General features: G+C 34.6%; 1 long non-coding RNA gene across 4 annotated transcripts in view; it reads right to left on the bottom strand.

Annotated features, from left to right (window-relative positions):
• Positions 1 to 331: 331 nt before the first annotated feature.
• LOC119151257 overlaps positions 332 to 7,246 on the bottom strand; it is a 109,989-nt gene continuing 103,074 nt past the window's right edge. For all 4 annotated transcript variants that reach the window (XR_005105352.1, XR_005105356.1, XR_005105359.1 and 1 more), the window contains one exon: positions 332 to 462. This is a non-coding gene — a long non-coding RNA (uncharacterized LOC119151257). The remainder of the gene's footprint in view (positions 463 to 7,246) is intronic.

Genomic DNA, 7,246 nt, shown 5'->3' with positions numbered 1-7,246 from the left:
TGTTCACAAACCCAACAATACACAGTAGAGCCACAGAAAAAAAGGTTTTCTATTAAGAACTATTTTTCTGGGCTAATATATATAGACACAAAACCACAAACATTTTTAGGATTGTTGTAATATTTCTGTGCACTTCAATACAAAGAAATCTAAAGTGTAAATTTATAATGATACTGATACCTTATTTTTATTACATTGATTAAAAAAGACCCAGCTGATGGACTGAAAGTCAAAAGTAGTATCCACATATTATCTTGGAAGAAGCATATCTCCCTTAGACTAACTTAAACCTCAAGGAAGTGAACAAATTTTTATTCCCTCTGGGATATTCTTAGTTTGTAGGATGTTTTTATTCTTGCTGCACAAAGCATTGCATTTAGGGTGTGTCACATGAATTCGACTAGTTTTCTTGGGTGAAAAAAGATGAACTCAAACTTCTCCCATGGACAGAGTCCGCTTGTTCTGCAGGAAAACACGTACATTTCATAAACAATGACCAGACCTCCATTCACAACTCTTCAACTGAGACTATCTAGTAACTTAACAGAGGATCAAAAGAAAAGCTTTTATTATAACGTAACAAAACAAATTTAATGAGAGGTGTTCTACTGACTAAATGAAAATGGTAATATTAACATGTAACAGTAACCACATTGTAAAATGTAGTCATTTATTTCTTATTTTGGGAAACACTGCTAAACTGAGATGCCTATAAAAAAATGTCATTGAATTTATGATCTATAATTACATAGGAAAATGTACTGGAGCCTGCTAACATAAAGGATCACTTAAATACTACATATAACATGAGGATATTTGCAACGTAAGATGTTACAAGAGAATGTAAAATCTCCCAAATGTTATGTCAAAAACCTTAGCTTTGTAAGCCATGTCACAAAGTTAATTGTACTAACCTTTAGAAATACAAGTATTATGCAGTTATTTAACCACATGATTTGTGTGAGTCTTGAAGTTAATGGAGTATATTCACAAACACATTTCTCAACTGGGAAAAGTGTCCTCAAAAAAAGCAAGGCAAAAAGTAGAGGAAGAAGTTATAGCAACAGCGTTGCATCTGCCTACATTACATACTTTAGTTCTCCTTTGGGGGTGAAGATATTACAACCCTGCTTTTTAATTTGTTTAAATATGAACTATACACAGATGGGGTTAATTAACACATTTGCTACACTGATTACATTTTATGACTTACATCAATACCTGCAAAGTACCAATCAGCCTAAATCCTGAACTAAATCCCTGATGACAGAATGTCTAAGGGAAGAGAAGGTGATAATACAGACAGGTTTAGCTGTGTTTTTACAAGGAAGCTTGTGCAGACATAGAGTATCTTGAAAAGTAAGGAGATGTGGTCAAGTGCCAGCTTGTAAAAACTGCACTTTCCCTAAACAGCTCCTGTGGGCTGAGTTTCCAGAGTGGTGTAGTTAGAGAAGTTAGCAACGCCCGTGTGCAGGTTAACCTAGTGCAATGTTGACTGCGATTGTTAACTGAAAGGTATAAATTATATCTATGCCAACTTGACATATTTTTGTTACTGCCTCAAGTGAAACTACTGGATTTGCCTCAAGTTTCCATGATGATTTCATCTCAAGCTGTATTTCTCCTGTCTTAAAATACCTTCCTCAAAAAATATCCATTTTTACTGTTCCCTCCAAGTCAGTTCATATGCACACTATCTACATGATTAAGCACAAGAAAGTTAATAAAATTCTGAATTTTGACACTCTTTGTAGTGGAATGAAGCTGGGTTAATTAGCATTGATAATATACAACTGTGGGCTGGCTGTTGGCTGATGTAGATGAGGTGCAGGTGTGACTGATGAAGTTAAGTGGTTGAGAGCCAATAAAGCACAGCTGAGGAAGAAGCAAGAGGAGAGAGAACACATGCCTTGGGTGAGGTGAGACGAGGAGAAGGCAGCAGAGGGACTGGCATGAAGAGTATGCTGGTATGAGGTGGTGAAAGACCTTGTTGCAGCTTGATAGTTTTGAGAGTGCTGTGACAACTTTTCATCTTATTTCTTGTACAGTTCTTAGCATATTGTCTAGGATTAGGCTTAGACTGCCAACTGTGTAGAACAGCAACATGAAAAGATATTTGAATTTAGCTAAATGTTTGTTTCTCCACTTATCTATTGCATAGTCATTCCAGTTCATACACTTAAATAAAACAAAACCTGCATTAATAAAATTCTAGCTTAAAAAAGTTACTTTCTATTTGTAAAGACCCTGCCTGATATATCTTAAAGTCCACTTCTAACACTCAGCATGACCACCATGCCTCTACTGTTCTTCAAGTTTAGCCTCTTTGCTGTATCAGCTTCTATACTTTTATCACTTTTTCCTCTAGTCTCAGTATCAGCTGTTGCTAGGTGGCAACACTTTTTGCCTTACTTCATACATCCGGAAGACTAATGGCATGCTCTGTTCCACTCTTTTTAAGTTCAGGATCTTGATCACTATTCTTGGTGTCCAGTAATCTCATTGTTTATATTCCTACAAATTTTCATTTAGACTTTAAGTATGCTTGACTTCAGCCTTTTATGTCTACTATATTAGTACATAACAAGACTGTAACATATGCATTCCATATTAATTTACATTACTATAAGAAATAATGAATTCCCATAAATTCCTCAAGTAACAACTGGAAGCATTCTTCATTTTGTTAGAAACAAACAGCTATTTCTTTCATTTTGAAATTTTTATTAAATTTTGTTGGAAAAAATTTTTAGATGTTATGAATTGGTTCCAGTAGAAGGAAGAAGAACTTTCCATATTGCAGACACTTTTTCAAAAGTTAACTCCTTGCCATCATGTAGGAAGAAGAAAATTGGTATCTCACAAATTGTCATTGGATGGAAAGCTGCCTTCAGCCATTATCAAACATTTTCCCCATGCTTTTAAGACCAAATGCTTTAACTTTCTTTCTGTAATTGTTTTCCTTTACTGTAAGTAAAATATAATGTAAACAATAATTTATCTCAAAACAATGTGATTGATGAACTGATTTGCTCAAGTACAGTTTTCTAGTGCTACTTTGTTTGCCTTGTTCTTTCTTATTCACTAATAATGAATCATACCAGTTCAGTTCTAACGCATCCTTTCCTTGCTTATCTATTTTTTGGTATCATTCCTCGACTCCATCTTCATTAATGAAATCTAGTATCTCAACATCCAGTTGACACTGTTCCTTCGTTTATCCTCCTATTATAATTCTTTAATTCTTCTCCCCCCCCGCCATAGATTTTTGTGATCCATTAGTTTTCTTCTGTTCTGGGCCTCCAGTGTACTATACTCCAGAATGCAGATGGCTAATTTCATCTGCTGTCACTATTTTTAAGTGACATAGGATGCCATGAGAGACATAGGCTGCAATAACCCTTCTTGCAGGATGTGGTTTGTGCCAAGCCAAAGAAGAACCATTCAGACATGTAGATTTCAGGTACTGTTTATAACCTAATTAAATTACTGTGATGCTTCAAACCTATTTTCCAGAAGATTTTCTATGTCCAGGGCAATGTAATCTAACTATCCGTAATATTGTATCTATAATCAACCTTTCACATGATATCTAGTTGTAATACACTATTCCTTAAACTTAAAAAAAAAAATATCAAAAAACAACCCCAAACAACACATTATGATTTACTTATGGATTTCATTAAATCTGGAAGTAGAATTTTAAAAATCACAGTAGCGTCCCTAGATCCCATTTTAACTGTCTAAACTTAATATTTGGATTCATGCTCAAATATTAATATTTAGTACTGCAATTCATAGAATGGGAATTCATGCACAAATATATTCTCACTTTGAAATTATTACCTCTCAAAGAATGCTCAATAATGATTTCAATATAATTTTGATAATTCTACAGCAAGTAGCCCATTGCTACTCTGACAGCTGGTAGATTCTCAGTTAAAAACTGCCCAAATCAGTGCTGCTTTATGTTAAAAAATATTTTTGTAAATAATTTTTGTTAAACATTTATGGAATTTAACCCTTTGCAGTCACCTACATTTCAGTGCTGAACTGAAAGCCAACATAATTTTAATTGATGGTGTAGTCCATTGTCTTTCAAATTCAATGTAATTTTTGTAGTACATTTCCCTTTTTCATTTGATGACAAAGGACATTAAGTAAAATCTCTTCTAGATTTGCTGAGAAGCAGTCTTGCATTTATTTAGACTCTTATTTTTCTCACTCTTAGAATGGGAATTTTAAAAAATGAAGTTATATTAATCTATTCCTCAATGATAATGAGTAACAGTGTATTTCAAGTTGTAAACACTGAAAAAATATTGCAGTTTTTAAAATCTGCTTAAATACCCAAATTCAAATAGAAAAGAACCCATTCTTCAATTTTATAGTCATATGTTTTTTTCGATAATCCTTTTCAAATTACTTCTGTCTTCTGCATTGATAGAAGAAAAATTATATAATGAATAGTTTACTTGTAAGGAAAGAAAGTAACAGGTTGTGATCTAAAAATAAAGTGCTGGGAGCTGAGATGAAGCAATTTCAAGTTTTAAACATAAGGTAACCAACAATTCACAGAAAAAGATCCCAGACTGCCTATTTCTTGGAGAAGGAAGTAACACCACCTATTTAATGAGAATAATCTGCCAAGGAACGTGTAAGTTCTGGCAATTTAAAGTAGGAAAGAGAAGATCACTTTCAGAATCTGACAGTTATTATTGGATTGTTAGCAATGTAATTTGCCTGTAGGTTAAGCTGCTGGCAGACATTCCTCAGCAACTAGGGTACAAAAGAGTAGGAAACTGATGCTTGATTAAAAAAAATGTAAATAGGAGTTTTCAATCACTGACTTTGGGGAGACATTTGTTATTTAGATATTATAAGTTACACTGCCTTGACACACTGCAGTACCTCTAACTCTCAGAGAGATTAATATAATGCTTCTACCGAGTTTGCTGTTGGCATATCATATAATCATAGAGTCATTTAGGTTGGAAAAGACCTTTAAGATCATCAGGTTCAACTGTTCACCCACAACTGATGAGCATTTCTATTAGATGCTATAGACATACCTGGAAATGCTAGAGATAATGAAAACTAGTTAGAATAAGGAACAAATTTTATGCAATGTTTTACAAGCGGCCCTACCAAAGCTCAACTTTTATACACATAAAAATCTTCAAATATTCCTGGGTTTGTAGAACCCTACTTTTTTGGGGGGGGTGAAATATAAGACTTTTTGTGTATAAATATTAGAATTTACATCAATAAAACTTGTTCATTTTAAAGTTTCAAACAGTTCTCATATTTGCAACTCTGAATTTAAGCAGACGTTCGCGTCTACATATGTCATGATGTGTAATGTATCTTTTCATTACACACCGTTGTTAGGCATGTACCATGTTTTAATGCATAGATTTTGTGATGCTACTGTATATTCTGTCTTCATCTAACAAGTTCTTTTGGAAAACAATTATGCAGCCGGGTTTCTGCATTCCCACAGAAATTTTGTTTATGTGGAGTATCAAAGTAGCCAAAAAGTATTCTTGTCCACTGACCATAACATTGACAATTTACAATGAAGTGGGGTGACAGAGGTGAAACATCAGCAAAAACATAAAAGGATTTTGTCAGTGGATTTGTATACATGTAGGCATGTGTGTCAGGTCCTTAACTGTTTTGCATCAGCTTGTAACATAAATATGTGGCATTGATCCTGCCAGAAGCACCATTCTGATTTGCAGATGCAGGCACAGCTTGCTAAATTCTGCTAAGGTTTTCCCAGGGGACAGATGGAAGAATGCCAAGGCCATCTGAGCAATCCTCAAGAAGGTAAAATTAAATCTTAGATTGAACTCTATCTTATCATTAACCTATCTGAGTAAAGATGAGCTGCAAACAGGCTTCCCATACCTAGCATGTGGACCACATTGTGAAACTCAGCATAGTTTCTGTCTGCCAGCAGTTTGTGTTCTAAGTTGTTTTAGTTGGGTAAAACAAGTGCTGGCTATCAGTGTACAGTATACCCACTGGGAGATACTGGCTCTATCTTACTGTTACCGTGTTTCAGGTGAAACATGCTAGAATAATTTGAACTATGTGTGGACTGCAGTTACTATAAGCAACACATTCATATGTATAAACTATTACTGTTGGCAACAGCTTCACCACAGCAAAAGCATTTTTGCTTCAGAATAAATACACTGGATGATACATACGAGCACAAGACTTGAGTACTGCACGAACCTGAATTACTGTTTTCCTTGTGAATGAAGAAAGCACCACATCATGAAGCAGTGGGTTTGACATTGTGGCCTTAGGAGCTTTTCTGATTCTTATTCCAAAATCTTTGTCTAATCCCTTTGTTTTTCAGCACAAAGTTTTAGAAATATATAATTTCTATGTTGTATATACAGGATGCATTATATAAAACTTCCCTTTTAAAATGCTGTCAGGAACAGCAAGCACAGCCTCCCTGTGGCAGAGGAAAATGCTTATATATTTATTTGTGTGCTTTGAAGGGCTGTTCAATAAAGCTGCTGGATCAAAAGGCAGTTCAAGACAAGAACTGGTTGAAGTAAATCTGGAACTGATAATTTAGAATGTCAAACTTGAGACATTTTCTCTATGAAAGGTGGTGTAAAATGAGTTAACGAGAAGATTTCATTACAACTAATGAAGGAGAATGGTACTGTTGGCAAAATTCTGGGCCTCTCTATTACAAACATTGAAGCAGAAGTCAGAGTGTTCTTTTAGGAATTAGCTATTAAACCCATTATCTGTAGATTACAGCACATTGTCAAATGAGTAATAGCAAATTGGCTGAAAAACTGGAGGAAATCCAAAGCTTTCTGTCAGGCTGTCAAGGTACTTAAAGAGGAATTTTGCAAAGGTCTGCCAGGGGTCTGGTTCTGTTTAATATTTTCATCAATGGCTTGGATGGAATAAAAGAAATGCATTCAGAAGAAACAAATCTGGGAGGAACTATTAATTTTTTGGAGAACAGAATCTGAATAGGATATGATCAATTAAATGAACTTTGTCCACAAAATAAGTTTTGCAGAAATTAGTATAAAGTTCTACATGTTGTATGGAAAATCAAACGCACAGATATTAAATTAAAACTTGGATAGACAGCAGCATTGCAGATAAAAAAGTTTGGGAGTTTGAGTGAATCAAAGTCCTTGAATATGAGTCAGCCATGTGGTGCTGCTCTAGAAAAGGTTGACTTCAGTTTCATTAAAAC

This window comes from Falco rusticolus, chromosome 1 (genome assembly GCF_015220075.1).
Source record: "Falco rusticolus isolate bFalRus1 chromosome 1, bFalRus1.pri, whole genome shotgun sequence".
NCBI classification, from domain to species: domain Eukaryota; kingdom Metazoa; phylum Chordata; class Aves; order Falconiformes; family Falconidae; genus Falco; species Falco rusticolus.
The sequence above is the reverse complement of the archived record's forward strand: the minus strand, read 5'-3'. Positions and strand labels throughout refer to the sequence as shown.